Here is a 16,595-nt window from a genome sequence, read left to right on the forward strand (position 1 = left end):
CGTTGTAAAAATTCTGGGGTGACTTCAATAAGCTCAGCTGTAATAAAGCTCCTCTGTGAAATAGAAACAGCCTGTATAGATTGATGTGTCTCCGTGTTCCTATGTCCTCTCTTGTGACACTCCCATTTGCGGAACGCCTTCATGCTTCCGGTCTCTTTCTTTCTTGATAGTTTGGTTGCTACTTCCTCTGCCGGGGTGCAAAAAAACACGTGCTGCGAACAAACATACCACGTTGAGCTACGCTTCGCTATATTTCGCGCCTATTTCGTACTTCTGGCACCGCACAGCAGTCTCGGTGCCGTTTTACTGACGCTGTGGCGTGCACAAAAAGCTTAAGTCAGAAGAAGTGGCCAGCCAAATTATTCATAACTCTTGATGCGGCGCAGATAACGGTCTCGCGGTATAAAATCGGTAGGCCTGGCTTCGAAGCAGCGAAGTCATAGCGGCTCTATGAGGCAGGGGAGCGATTCCTCTGTCATCGGTAATCTTGTGTGCCGTGCCACGCACTGCGTGCAGTACCGCTAGTTTTTCGCACTTCTAAGTGTCCCACCTCCCCGCTAAGGTTATTACAATCGCGTACGAACTCTCCTTCTGAAGTGTTTAGACCCGTTCATGCTCTCTCAGTCATTGTGCTCCATGGGTTTTGAATTTATCGCCGTATGTAAGAAGCTGTGACCATTCTTTGTCAAGAAAAAGCATGTACCTGCGGAGTTTTGGTCTTAAATTGGCAGCTAGGAGCCTTTAAAGTCTCTGTGGTCGGCGAAGATCACTGTTCCTGCTGCTGTCTGCGACGCTACAAAACGACGTACAGATGACTAATAAATATACCGGGAATGGTAAAATGGGCTCCGCGTAATAAAATTCATCAGAGAATATAGTCGCGTAGCAGAACACAAACCATGCCCGGCGCCAGCAACGTAGGGCGAAGGAGAAATAGACATATGGGTCTTCATGCAGGTATTGCGTCATTATGTTGCGCTAACCTTCGCGCTTGATTATGCACCATACTAACAACTTTTATTTTCCGTTTAAATTTTCAAGAAGGTCAGTTCACCAGTTTGAGCGGCTGACTCTTCAAAGCTGCGGCAAGGTAAAATTGAAAAAAATTAGATGCGGTCCCATCGACCTTCTTTCATCGGCAGCACTTCATGCCGAGGAAGCCGCCTCTAAGCGTGAGATTGGGGCGTCAAAGGCTCCACATTCATCGAAACTCAGCCGCCGATGCTACGATCGACTCCGGGTCACTCAGATTAGTAGTCGAGCACACAGGCCATTGCGACCCCTCGCGAGGTGTGCCATTAAAGAAGAGGCTCGACCCGCAACATTACCTAAATCTCAAAAGATATGGACCAGATTCTGTGTACTTTGCGAATTATTTACTTATTTTGTATCTCAATAAAAAAATTATATCGAGTAACCAAAACATTACTGTTATTCTCGTTACAAGGCCCCTTATTCTATTATAAAAATAAGCGTGATTGACTCTGTCAGTAGACGGAATAACGCTGAATGGTAATGGATCATGTCTGATCCACATTCTGTTTGGTAGGGTAAAATACTAAGCGTGCTAGCTCTGGCTTTTGCGCGGCGGGTGTGTGCGCGCACACATACACACACACACACACACACACACGCGCGCACGCACGGACACATACGCACGCACACACGCGCGCACGCACGCACGCGCACACACACACACAAACACACATTGTGATGCCTGGCTTTCCGCAAGGTGCTCTAACATGGGCAGACAATGGAGTGAAGACTGTTCACTTTTAGCGGCGTATCCTCGTAGTGGAGTGCTAAGATTCTCCCAGCCTTACCAAACCGCCAATCATTAATAGCTGTTGTGTTTCTTGATTTCGAATGTGAAGGTTTACTGGTGACGCACGAGTCTGGTCGCCTTTCGACCACGGCGGAATCCCAACGGCCACCGAATGACAATTCAAGGTCAAAAGTTCCTACTTCTAAGATATGTTTATTGATAAGAAAGGTAGAGAGGCTGTCCAGATTGATTAACATCTGGCCTACTACTCTGCACTGAGGAAAGACAAATGGAAAAGTGGAGAAAGAGGATTGTGGTCGGTGACGATGTGGAAGAAGTGATGCGAAAATATATACAGACATGACAACTTCTTTACAAGCGCGATTCAAGTCCCGTGTCGCAAAACAAAAAACAACAAAAAAGAGCCGCCGCTATCTGTGCTCTCCTCCCCTTATCCTGCAAGCTCCCGGCCGCAACTCTTCCGATTGAAGCCTTTCGTCCACACGCTTCAAGCAAGCGGCTAGCACCTTTTGTGTACGCGCATACACTAGACACTGCAATAAAATATGGTCCGCAGTCTCTGTTATGCCACACATTGAACATTTGAGTGAATCCGCCTGTCCATTTACATTCACGTACCTGCGCCGGAAAGCCATGTTTAAACGAAGTTTATTACATAGCAAGCATACATAATGAAGCAGAATTTCACGCGGAGCATGAAATGACAGTGATCGATCAAGATTTAAATGAATGTGTCGGGCGTCTGGCTGGTCCCAGTTAGCTCCCGTAGCATTCTTCATACAGTACGTAAGAAGATTCAGTTCAGATTGAGATTCAGAAGATACAGTTCGCTCTTGAAAAAGGCACATCTGTTTAGAGGCCATTACTGAGGGCACGTTTTGCTTCAGCACTGGCCTGTTCATTTCCATGGAGCCAGACGTAGGCAGGGATCCATTGAAACATTATCCTGTGGTTTTGTATTCAGGCAGATATAAAAACCTCCATGATGTTTAGTGCCAGAGACTGGTTGGCGGTGTGGCGTAAAACCTTTTCAAAAATTTGCAAAGCTGTCTTTGGGTCTGTGAATATACACCATTTTTGAGGTCGTCCCCACATATGTAGCGAATAGATTACCGCAGGGCTACAAGTTCAGCTGTGGTTGACGTAGACGTATGTCCCAAAAGGAAATATAGAGTCATTTTCTGAGCGGGTATGACCAGAGCTGCAGCGGATGCCTGTGCCAACAAAGATCTGTCAGTGTATACTTGAATATTATTAGAATATTTTGCCAAGATGTGTGCCAGAGTAAGTTGTTTGAGTCCACTAAGTGTCACTATTGATTTCTTTAGTATCCCTGGAACACGAGGTGCGCCAAAGATTTATCGATCACCCATGGGCGGGACGATATGAGCGGGATGATATGAGAGGGCATATTCTGTTGGCACTTGCGACTGATGGCAGCGGAGTGCACTTGGGAAAACTGCGATCCGGCCGCTAATCCAGAATCTTCATCAGTGGGTGACAATGGTGTCGTGTGAGTGCTCGTAATACACACGAAGTGGTTCGCGTGACAACAGTATCGTTATTGGGCGAGCATGTGCCTCTAATTGTGTCTTTGGTACAGGTGCTACTGGGAAATCCAAGGCTAGCTTCAGCTCCTGCTCATGCACGCTGTCTAAAGTCTGAAAGCAGGAGAGGCTCATTTTAAAGTGCACTGGGAGACTGTACCGGATGTAGCTTACGAACAGAGTTTCGTAAAGTCGTAGTAAAGAGCGCTAATTTGGGTCCTATTTGTTGCCTGCTATGAAGTGAAAAGAATGGCAAAAATGTATAAACCTTTGCTTTACAATAATATAATACCTTTCGATCAAGACCGCCTGGGGTCAATAATTACTCCCAAGAATCTATAATTGAAGACTTTACGGTATTGCACCATCATGAAGAGTCATCGGGTAGCAGCAGACACATTTTACTGCAAATGTGATCACTGCACACTTTTCTGCCACTAAGAGCAAACTTTGACGCCGTTGGTACATCGGTGTAAATAACAAAGCTCGTTGCAATTTTGCACGTAATTGTGGGCGCGTCGAACCAAAAACCCTAGAGGAAGATGTCATCGGCATATGTACTGATGTGGATATTAGTTGGCAGTTCACTTACCAGTCCGATTTTCGCAACGTTAACTAAAGTTGGCTGAGGACTCATCCCGGTGAAATTTAACTCTACGGCTAACCTGATAGCGGGTAGTATATCCATCAGGCGTAGTCATGTAAAGAGAGCCGCCATTGAGATAGCTCACAACCCATAAGTACAGCCGGCACTAAAATTCCAAGTCAAGCTCATCACGAATAGTATCAGGTAGGACATGGTCATAAGCCCCCTTTATATCTAAAAATAAATCAGCTATTAGTCGATGATGACGCTATTCAACGTCTGCCATCGCCACAAGGTTGATGACGCTGTCGATGAAACAGCTTCCACGATATTGTCCAGTCATGATATTCGGATAAAGATCATTGGTTTCTAGAAACCGCTTGCCTCGCCAGCACCAATCGTGCCTTTTTCACATTTCTGGTATGAGATAAGCTCACAAGGAGGCTTTCCAGGCTTCAAAAGAGCAATCAGGCCGCTAATATTTCAGTGTCTTGGAACATAACTAGAAGTCCGTATGTCATTGAAGTAAATAGGTAGTGCAGTTCGAGCAACCTTGCTTAAAGGAGATGAAGTCTAATAAGATGTCGTGTCCGGACCGATTCAGATAATTGCCGACAAGAGGCAAGAGTGACATCTAATTCAGGCATTGAAAGTGTACGTCTTATTGGGTATTCGGCGAAGGTGACGCAAAAGCCCCTGAAATTGGTGACTGTGTCTGGGGTGTGCCCAGAACCATTTTACAGAAACCTTCTGCAACGTCAACTTCATCCCGGCGTTGATAAAATGTCAGGACACGGAAAGGGTGTTTTTCCTGTGGAGGTGAGAGCAAGCTACTTGCAGCAGCCAGATACACGACAGTGGATAGCGGGGAAACAGTGATGAACAGAACTATCTCCAGCGTTGTCGCCCTAACCTCTCAAGGTGGCTCGAAACGTCCTTGAGCTCAGCGAAAACAGGCGAGATCGTACTCGGATTCCAATCTTCTGTACTTCCTTTCAGCCCGCCTACAGACTGCGCGTAGTCTCTCTAATTCCATGTCGATGATAGACATTGACGAATGTGCACAAACATATATAGCGAGTTTTCTCACTGAGAGAGGACGTGATCAGGCCCTTCATTTGAAATAGTGACTGGAGGTCAGCGCAGGAAGTCTCCACAGAGGCTCTAAAGGCGGGACAATCTTTGTATTGGACACGAGGCAAAGGGGTAGGTGCAAACCATTTCATCCATACTATGTTGGTACTTGATCACTCCCATGTGTTTCCACATCACTATACTTAGAAACAGACGGACGGAGGCTTTTTGAAACAAATTCAACATCCAAGCAGCTGCTTCAGGTTGTTTCACGTAGTTCCTTCCCTTAAATGTCAGGCTAGTAGTAGTGTTCAGTCGCGGTTTCTGTGAGAAATATTATCATTGCTCTTACGTGTAATCGGCTATTTTCTACGGGGTGTAGTCATGTGAAGATTGCGTCGAGGCGTTTTTGAAATTATCTTCATGTGCGGCGTCAACTGCTTTGACCAATGCATTCACTGATGACTTGCCTACTCGAGTTCCTTGACGCTACACTTATATCATGACCTGAGTCTGTCTTGTCTGTTTCATCGTCACAGATCCCTAACGTATACCTATAACGAATACGGGGTCAGATTCAGATGGTGATCTGTGTCGCTAGCCTGGGAACAGGATCACGTCGGCATTGTTTTCCGTAGGTTGTGGAACGCTCCTTTTCTTCATTAGCTCTGAGGGCAGGGCGGAAAAATGATTTCGGCAGCCAAGGGGCAACGTAACGATTGCTCTGAACAAAAAAAAAAAAAGAAACAATTATTCCGAACTTCTTCCTTTATGTACTCAATGGTGTATTTCGGGTATTGTGCGCAGGATGAACATTGTAAAATATTTACATCATACAATGGGCAGTCAAGCATTTCCCGGCTTTTCTCACCAGCAATAAACTTCGAATTTGGTAGAAAGTTGCAGTCACGCGTAGACCTTCTCTCCAGTAACGCAAAACGATCAATGAAACAGGCTGAAGCGAAAAAAAAAACCGCACACTTCTGCTTCGAGGTAATTGGCTTAATTGGTGCGCCGGTGATACAGGGATGACTCGGCTCAGTACACTTAAGTGCGCATTGAGCAAAACCAGTAAATGAGCCAAAGGGAGTCTTCAGTCGAAATAAGTGTTCCAGCTCAGATGGCTTGAGGCCACCGCGAGTCACAAAGTGGTTGTTTTCTGAAGAGGCGTGAGCTGGAGTGAGTACCAGCGAGTTTTGAAGCTAAATAAGTTCGAGCGGCCAATTTTAGCGTGAAATTTTTTGTAAGCACGCAGGTTGATCAAACTTGGTGAGTGCTAGTGATTTTTCTAAGAAATGGAAATCTATTTTGCACAATGAGCTGTATCTATCAACGTTCTAAGGGGGTCTCGGAAGGAAACCAGGGAGGCGCTGAAGCAGTTGAGCCCCCATAACGTTTCCTAGAGAGTGAGCTTGCGCCCGGAGTATAGGGACGGTGTAAGCGCATCCCCTTTTGGTTCTCGCCCCGAGACTTCTCTACAATTACGGTCTGAAGAATTACTGCTTGAAACCTAAAAAGGAGCAACGGAAGCAGTGGGTTTTGTCATGTCCTAGAAATCGTTTATTTTCAGGCATACGCAGAAAGAAAGTCGCATGCTGGCGAAGGCTTAATGGGAACACCTGGGACACTAAAGGCAATATGCCGTCGTTAGAGTGAGACGTCACGCACCATATAATGGGCGCATAACATATAAAACTCATAACAGAAAAACCGCATACGGGCGAAAACATGATTCGGAGCCACGGGGAAGCGCAAAGATTAGTTTGCTAGGTGGCAACTACGCTATCACTGCAGCCTGATATAATATGATTTCAATAGCCTTTCTTGCGATGCCAACACCGCTTTCTGCAACTTTCGTTCATTCGCAAGTCAGACCCAAAGCAAGATCGCGCCGGTACTTACTCTTGCTAATTAAAAGTGCAACGCATGGCTAATAGCAATCGGCCAGCCGTGCGACATTGCAGGCGCTAACTACTTTTCGTACTACTCTTGGTCGTTTCTTGGAAAAGAACAGACCGAGAATGCAAAACCTGTCGTCTGTGGTCTCAGCCCATTTCTGTAGCATTGTGCTACTCCACACATTTCGGCTTCAAATTCCAGTCAGTTCATGCTGACTGTTGCGCTAAGCTCTAAACGTAGCTCTAATATTTTGTATTCACAGGTGCAACTCTCGGTGCATATAATAGTCCTCGACCACTGGAGGTTGCGGTGCAGGGCCTGGTTTCCGTGCCTCGGAACGGCAGGGAATGTTCTATCTCCTAACAGCGCTGTCCAGGGTAATATGGGTGACCCTTAGGTTGCTAACTGAGGCCATGGTATGAAGTGTGGGACATATGATTCAAAATAACTTGAATACGGAGAAGACGGAGTATACTGTCCATGGTTCGTAAAAATAAACAGTAAAGCTCATTCTACAGTGAAGCATAAAAACGTATGAGAGACAGATGCTTGCGTTCTCGCTTTGTTTGCCATGAACTCCAGCAAACTATACAGAAGGAACATGGCATGATTAGAATGAGAATCACACTCACCAATGTACACTATATATGAACGGAGTATTAGCGACGCAATTACAGACGCGATAACAGTCGCTATTAGGGGGGGAGGGGGCTGCAGAAGCACGTACTCACTTTTTGCTACGATAAGCATCAAGTATCTTTCGCACATTATGGAGCCTTAGCTGACACCCCGTTTGAGGTAAGTGCTCGAATTTATGAGCCTCTCCATTTTTCTTTGAAGAAGCGGAAGTCGTCCACAGCGCTGTCGGTAAGCTGAGCGACGGTCATGTCATTTCAGAATATACACTTGGGCCACCGCAAGTACCCGATTCTTCTGCACCGTGACCCGCCGTGGTGGCAAACTGGTTGTGGCGCTCCGTTAGTATGCAGAAGGGATGCTGAAGTATGAAGTTAGTATGCGGAAGATAGGCCAGATAAGGTAAAAGAGAAAATGAGGGAAGCATTTATATGAGCATTCCGTCATACAAAAGATGTCAACGATGGTTGCAAGAGAAAAAGGAAATGCAGGCAAGAGGCTAATGTCGTAGTTTGGGCGTATTCATAAGAAATGACATTGAAGTAAAGCGCACGTTAAGACAGGGGCGAGGAACGACATGAGACACACGATCACTAACTCGCAACACTATCTTAAACACAAAGCGGAATTTAAAAGGCAAGCAGTGGCTTGACATCACTCAATAGCAGAGGGCAAATGATTCGTTGACACCTCTGATATTTCAGCTCTTTTCTAGACAGGCCGGTAGATGCTTTCTAGATACAGGAATGATCTAGTCAATCAATAATGTCAGCCGCAGTGACCTCGCGCATGGTGTTGCAGCTGCTGTTGTAATGATGACGCATGCATGGTAGATTGGCCAACACTTTACTTCATCATCGGGGCAGCTCTCAAAAATGCACTCGGTGCCGCATTGTGACAAGCGTTTGTTTTACCCTTTCTCCAGCCCGCAGAAAGGAACCCTCCCTCATATCTCGCATACATTTCTGGGGTGTTCATGGAAGCGATCATTGACACACATTTCACTTCGCTTTGCATATGTTTTCGAAAGAATCGGCATGAAATAAACAATTGATTGTACATTTAATAAACTTCTCCTTGTGCTTATTTACTTCTATGTGCTCATGTGTCTCCAGCACTTCATCGTTCTCGTCTTCACGTGCGCTTGTACCTTCGTTTCAGGGCCTTAGCTCTGAAGTTAGGAGGTCAGTGGGTTGAAGTTTACCGCACAAAGAACAGATGAAGTGATAACGTCAGCGATAAGCTTGGGAGGGTGGAAAAGATAGCTCTATGTTCTTCGTCAGGGAGTGCATGCTACTTGTGCGCTATGTGAAAACACTCGGTCTATACAGAAACGAGGTTATCGTGGCAGCATTCTTTTCGATGTGCTGAAGAGAATGCAGCGTTTAGGCGCAAGGAAGGTGCGTTTGAAGGGCGATTTCGAGAAGCCATGTGTTCATAGCCGGGCCATTCAGATCACGAATATTCCATTTAGACAAATTATCCGTCCAGTAAAGAACAAGGGAGAGATAATAAGAGAAAGGAGAAATTGAGAAGAGAAGCCTCTCGTTTTGTGAAATATAATGGTTCGGGGACGAGACGTGCTTAGCTTATTCCCCGAATGATGAAGTCTTTTGCCTAGGTGTGAAACAATAATTTACTACCAGGGACGGAGATGTGGTAGGCATAACACGTCCCCACTTATATTTGTGCAAAAACGAATAGAATGTGAAAATAAGTATCAAAGGCAAAAGTAATTAGGAGCACAATAGAGAAGCGACCAAGTGCAGTGGCATCATGGAGTTGGGAACAACATTTTTTCATCTCGAATGTGGACGTCTGTTTTAGTGCCCCATCTGGCAAAAAGGTCCATCATAAACCGATACTAGAAAACCTTGAGTTGCTTCGCAACGCACAAATGTGTGTGTACTACATATGTGCGCAGTTGAAAATATTGCAGAGCCATTTCTTGGTAGGGGGGATAGGGGCTGGCGGCGGGAAGCGAGTGGAATGACCGGTTGTGGCTACTGGAGCTTGGTTGTAGGCGCTCAGTGTGCTGGTCAAGCGCTGGCTATTCGCTGAAATTTGGGCCAGGAAGGTATCTAGGAATCGAGTCAGTTGCTTTTTACGGCATTCCACGCATGTGTTGGTGATAAAGCTTTGTGATAAAGCGAAGACCCTAGAGCACCAAGTAGAAATTAGCGAACCTTTCGGCTTCCGATTCATTCTGTACGTGCTCTCGTCGCATGACAAGTAGCATTTTCTGGTGCCGCATATGTTTGCTCGATGTGAACTTGAAGGGTGGATAGAGAGGCTGCTCTTGAATTGGTAGGCCTCGATAAACTGCAAGGCGGAGCGGGAACGCAGTCCGCAAAACACAACCACTGCAACAAAAAAACTTTTTTGATGCGGTCAGCGTACATTTTCGTCAAGGGCGTCGCTTCTGGCCATCAGGTGTATCTGTGACACATGCGAGCAGGTAATTAAGCTGGCTTGTGGGCAATAGCTGCGCTACGCAATAAGATTTTTCAAAATGCGGTTAAGATGTTATGGACGGCTGATTTTGCTGCCGGTCTCCTCGCCCTAGCGTGCTGAATGTGATATGCTAAACTAGGAGGTCTGTGATGAGTCGCTCGTGGAAACAGATGCCATGGTGGCTGGTACCCGGCAGAATCGAAAACCTTTTGTCGAAAGAAAGCAGGTTAACGGACTAGCGCTTGTTTCGTGCTGTTGCTGTAGATGAAGAGTAAGGAAGTAGGGTTTCAGCGGACACCAACAATGAACTTCCATAACTAAGCTTGCGTAATTCAGCGGCGGCGATTCCTTAAAAATCCGTGGAGGCTCTACTGACATGGCGTTTGGATTCGGAATAAGGAGTCGGTTGCTTCCTTCTCAGGCCTTTGAAAGAGTAAAAGTAGAGGATACCAGGGGTGAAGTTCACCTGCTGCATTTCATGTTCTGAAAACAGAAGCTAGTGTTCAACAAGACTGAAGGACTGTCTTTAGGGTGTAAATAATGCGGACTACAAAATTCTTCAGGGCTAAGTAGATTACTAGCTCTGCTCTAAGGATTGTGCTGTAGCGAGCGACTGCAGGGTTAAGGTGCGCGCTCCGCAGCTGTCGACCCGTCGAATGAGAGCGCCCGCTGGCTTTGCTGAAGCGTCTCGAGTCAGAGATGTTGAAATGTTTGCAACGCGCTGTATCAAGAGCATCGCTTCGCTTCGCTTGTATGTTTGGAAAACGATGAGTATATTCCTGTTCCCAGCATAAACCAAGCTTTTTTCAGCCACCTTAGCACAGACCAATGAATGAATGGAAAATTTGGGTACGGGAGGCGTTAAATTGGTAACTGGTGTTTATGACGCCGACGAACGCGTGTAGGTGAAAAAGTGGCTGGAGCGGAGAAGCTCTTAATTGCTTGAAATGGCCTATACACCACCACAATACACTGAGAAATGAAGGACATGCCAAGACGCCCAGGTGTTACACGCGAAACTTATACTTTAACATCATGAACAGCAGTACAACCGGGTTGCATGGTGTCCATGAAGCAGTAAAATGTGGGTACATATTTTTCTCCCCATGGTATGCAAACAAAATTGAGAGAATCTAAAACATGTCAATGCAGTCGTCTTCTGGATGTAATTTATATTTGCTTTTTCTTGGTCGGTAGTTATTAAACGCATTATTCGGCAAGACTTGCTTCTTGTTTGATGAGCTTTTAAGTCAGTAAATCAAGCAGAAGGTATTGATCACGCATGTCCTATTGCATCAGGAGCGCTAAATGTTAATGTCAGGCTGTCTCCAGAGTCACGTTTATACACCATATGCTGTGCCATATCGTGCCATTGCCAGCTAGCATCAAACGTGCGCACGTTTGTTTTTCCTTTCTTTTTTTTATTTGCAAAAAAAAAAAACGCACAGGCTTCAGTACACCCGTAGCCCTTGTGGCCAATGAAGGGTTCACATAGAAAATAATCACACACAAACATTCTACAGCTACTAAATTGCAAAATGCGTAAAAAATATATATTTCCAGGCAATACAAGACAAAGCCGGATTATTCAAATAGGCGTATCCAGACGCTAATCTTGTTCACTCCCATACTTCCGGACAATCAACAAAAATATATTTCACTAAAGCCCAAAACTTTGTGTTGCAATTTTTTTCATCACGAATAAAAGCCCTTGATCAAAGTGTTGTCACATGGCGGAAGGCTAAAACTATTATTAATCGCGGCTTCTGTTTGTCTCGGCCCCGGATAAGGAGTGTGAAGCTTTTTCTTTCATTACATAGTCTAGGGTACAAACAAAGCCTTCACATATCCCTGCGCTGCTAGTGCCTCTGTAGCCGTCACAAAATGAGATGCAACGCATCTGTAGTTCGCTTGTAGACAAGTTGTACGGACATTATTCTGCATTTCCACCACCAATTTCACCCCGATAGAAGAAATTTGTTAAGCTGGACCAATGATTCTAATATCATAAGCTGCTTATTATTTATACAATAATTTAACAGTATTTTTTTTACAGTTTACAGATTTTCCGCAACAAGAATAGGGGGACTTATGTCACGACGACACTTACATTTGCAAGACGCCATTTTGGGCTTCTTATTAGCGGTACCACGTTTCGCCAGACATAATCCAAGCAGTTGTTTGCATCAATTGTACTAACGCAGACGACCTAATGTCTCGCAGAACTGTGGACATCAGCAATGTCAAACTTTTATCACGTGGTCGACAAAGTGCGAAAAGTCGTCTTGTCTACAATAATCATTTACCCTTTTGTCGGATCCCGTCTGAGCAACCGAGTGTTGTTATGGCTACCACCACGGCCAGCTTTACTAGACCTAATTATACTTTCACTGGCTATGGGTGACAATAACTACAAATTATATGGCTACGACTGAGGTAAAAGAGGAAGATAATTAGTGCTTATCATTAATTAGTCCTTCCAAATCACAGTAGAGGAACTGAAGTCTAAGCGTGTAAAATGGGAACCACAATGGCGTGATGCAATTGGTGTGATACTGACTGGTGTTTTTATAGTAATTAGGTGAATACACCAATTACTTCACCTTTCTTATGCCCTTGAAGAATGAAAACTTAATCCTTCTATCTTCAATTTTATTGTATCAGAGATGCACCTTTTATATCAAGGCACGATAATTACATAAGTCTAATTGGGCAGATCAAGTATGACCCTCAAATGCTTTCATACCTGATTCCTAGCTCTGCCAACATCAATAAACACCAAAGAGAAATTATTCAGAAATATGTCGCATATTTGTCTTATTCGGAGAGCTAAAATTTACCTTTCTTCTCCTAATAAATAACAAACTGTGCATAAGTTATTTAGGCTCCTGGTGTTCTGTTATTGATGGGGAGTACTTGTATGACTTTCTCTATGTATACCTTATATTTTTTTAAGGGCATTACAGTTTATTACGTCTTGTAGCCAAATCATGCTCTTAGCATTTTTTAGCTTGGTATAGCTACGTTTTTGTGCGTGATGACTGTGTAAGATGTTCTTGTTGCTTTCTGCTGCAGTAACGCATCCCATGAAGACTCGATTGATTCTGCTAACCCTACGATTTGTGCACCGGGTGTTGGGCTCCGTGAGGTATAGTACATCTACCTTTTGGCCCTGTATCCCAGCCCTTGCTGCGTTACTAAAGAATATCTATTTGTTTCGCCTTCCTAAGCTTGAAAAGGTTAGGCTTAGTTAACCCTAGCAGACCTAGTCAGCCCTAAAACGTTTTACGCGGTTTCGCATATAAAACATTCACTTATAAGTGCCAAGATCCCTGCCGTATTTTGTCCACGTGAAGACGTATTTTCGGGTGCAGTATGAGCTGCCAAGCGCGTGGCTGAGCGCACTCCTTGGTTGTACAGTGGCAGCCGTTCTTCTACAATATTGGGATAGGGTGGGGCTCTTCAGCTGCCAGTCACCTCGCCTGCCTATTTACCGCGGCCGCGTTAATTTATGGGCTATTTCTATCGTGTTTTAATTGCTTTCTTCTATCTATTAAGGCGAAGGCCTTCATATGCTCACGGGTGTGGATTGGACTTGCGTGTCTTTGGAGAGTGTCACAGCTTCATTTCCGAGAAATGAATTAATTGACGAGTAAATAGAATGATTGCATGAGATAGTGAAGAAATGTGTGGAAAATTTCGTTGATGTGGAGCAACAAATACATTAGGGCCAAAGAGCCAAAAAAGTTAAAAAATAAAAAAACGTCAAATGGTATCATCCTCAGCATCATCATCATAAGCCGGCCATACCTACTGGAGGGCGAAGGCCCCTCTCATATTTCTCCAATTAATGCGGTCCTGTGCTAGCTACATTTATTTGACTCCTGCGAACTTCTTAAGGTGATCCGACTACCTAACTTTCTGCTGCTCGCTGCTATGCTTTCCTTCACTTGGAATCCAATTTGTTACCCGAAGCAATTATCGGTTGTCCTCTCTACAACCTACATGCCCTGTCCATGTTCATTTCTTCTTGATTTGCACTAGAATGTCAATACCTTGAGTTATTTCTCTGGCCCACTCTGCGCGCTTCCTATTTTTTAACGTTACATCTACCATTTTTTGTTCCATATCCCTCTGCGTTGTCCTCAACTTAAGCAGAATCCTTTTCGTTACGCTCCACATTTCAGCCCCATAGGTGAATACAGGTATGAAGCAACAGTTGTATACTTTCCTCTTGAGCGATACCGGTAAGCTGCTAGTCATAATGTGCGAATACTCGCCAAATCCGCTTCATCCCAATCTTATTGTTCTAGGTATTTCCCTATCATGGTCTGGATGTGTGGTTACTATATATCCTAAGTAGACATATTCGCCTACCACTTTCAGTGCTTCACTACCTATTGTGAACTGCTGTTCCTTCTCGAGGCTGTTGAACATTACGTTACTTTTCTTCATATTGATTTTCAAGCCTACCTTCCCACTATTCCTGTCTAGGTCATCATTCATTCTTTGCGGTTCATTCACAGAATTACTTAGCAAGGAAATGTCGTCAGCGAATCTCAGATTACTGAAGTATTCTTCATCAATCGTTATTCCTAACTGCTCCTATTCCAAGTCTCTGAATACATCCTCTGAAGAAAGCTGTGAATAGTACCGGGGAGATCCTGTCTCCTTGCCTGACACATTTCTTTATAGAAATTTTGTTACTTTCTTTATGCAGAAATATGGTTGCTGTGCCGCCACTATATATATCTTCCACCACTGTCACGTACGGCTCGTCTACCCCCTGATTTCGCAATGCGTGCAGGACCGCCGAGCTTCTACTGTGTCAAAATGCGTTTCCGTAATTAATGAGTTTTATGTAAGGGCTGGGTATATTCGGAGCATTATTCTATCAGCTGGTAAATGGTAGGGATATGATCGATAGTGGAGTACCATTTCCGAAAACCTGCTTAAGCTTTTGCTTGAATGAAATCTTAGATTGTCCTGATTCTGTTGCCGATTACCTTAGTAGACACCTTATATGTAGCAGATAGCAAGCTGATTTGCAGGTAGAATTTCAAGTCATTATAGCGTCTCTTTCATTATGGGAATTCTGTTACTAACTTGATGTAGAACTATGCCGGGCAGCCACTATAGATATCTTCCAGTAGGCAGACGTCAGAACAGCCACGGATGACGAAATTGTTCAAAATACGTAAAATTTGTCGAATGAGCGCGAAAAAAAAGTAGAAAAAAAGAAAAAAGCAAGAGAAAAAAAAGAAGCAAATGAATTCAAAGAGTCACAGGAGAGGCTTTCGCTTTAAAAGAGATCGAAATGCTTGTAACGAGTTTTCTGAACCAAAACCAGTAACTGAAAAGTTACAAGTTGATTGAGCTAGTGCTATAAAATTGTGCACTACCCAATACATGAAGTGATTAAGGAAGAATGTGGTTAACTGGTTTGGAATAAAATAACGATTTTGTTCCTTTCGAAAACTATTTCATTTCATCGCCTTCTCTGCAATGGACCGGTTAAAATTTGAATCTGTGCATAATAAGGTTGCGCAGCAGGATGGCACAGGACGTGAGAACTAAGTTCACGTAATCGTCACCTCATACGCAGCTTTGACGTCATCGCCGAGGCAATGGAATAGATTTTGGAATCGTTATACTATTATACCCCAGATATCGTAGGTTTAAGGAAGCAGGGCTTGCCTAAGCATGAAGTTTGGGCTTCTGGCTACAGCTGCTGTTATCATTTGCGGGACTGTTATCATCATAAGAAAAATGAAGGCAAAGGTGACGGCAAGCTAGAAGGGGTGATGCGCACTGGTAGCAACAGTGCATTCGCTCCAGATAATTAGCAAACACATCACTTTAGACGCCACTCACTGTAATCAACTTCATCATCATCATAACCATCATAAACTAGCCGCACGTTACCACCTGCAGGATAAAGGCGTCTCCCATGTTTTTGCAACTAACCCGATGCTGTGCTAGCTGCATCCACTTGACCCCTGCGAACTTCTCAACCTCATCCGCCCACCTCATTTCCTGCCACTCCTTTCTAGGCTTTCCTTTCCTTGGAATCCAGTTTGCTATTCTTTGCGGCCATTGGTGGCCCTCTACGCATTATGACCTGCCCAGGCCCGTTTATTCTTGATTTACACGAGTTATTTCTCATGAGACTATTACCCTGATAAAAATCTTGGGTATACTTTCTGAGTCGTGGCCGTGCAAAGCAATGTGTTGCATGGGCAACGGTAAGTCCTGCAGTTTGATGTTGCAGTCGCGCAAGCAAATATAAAAGACAGAGATCTAATTAATGACTGATGTTTGTCGTACTCAGCCACGTACACCAAGCTATGTGACAGAAGAGAAAAATCTGCGCAAAAACGCTTTCGCCCAATATGAGCACTTCGGTTAAACTTTTTTAACTGTTCCTAAATAAAAGAATGCTCAACAAATAAGAGACACATTCGTATTCTAGTCTGCATTCTCCTTATTACGGATATCATCTTGTTTTGAGGTCATTTCGTGAGTAGCGACCAAATCAAACTTGAAAAGATATCATACATTGATAGAGACCCTGTTTTGGGGGAAAATCGATCCTGTTATCAATACGGAATAA

At 44.3% G+C, this 16,595-nt stretch overlaps 1 long non-coding RNA gene across 1 annotated transcript in view; it reads right to left on the minus strand.

The window, feature by feature from the left end:
• The window catches only part of LOC146193475 (uncharacterized), a 92,795-nt gene that overhangs the window by 63,825 nt on the left and 12,375 nt on the right, over nt 1–16,595 (minus strand). The window lies entirely within an intron of this gene.

Source organism: Amblyomma maculatum, chromosome 4 (assembly GCF_055883805.1).
Source record: "Amblyomma maculatum isolate TAMU_Amacu chromosome 4, ASM5588380v1, whole genome shotgun sequence".
In the NCBI taxonomy this organism is placed as follows: domain Eukaryota; kingdom Metazoa; phylum Arthropoda; class Arachnida; order Ixodida; family Ixodidae; genus Amblyomma; species Amblyomma maculatum.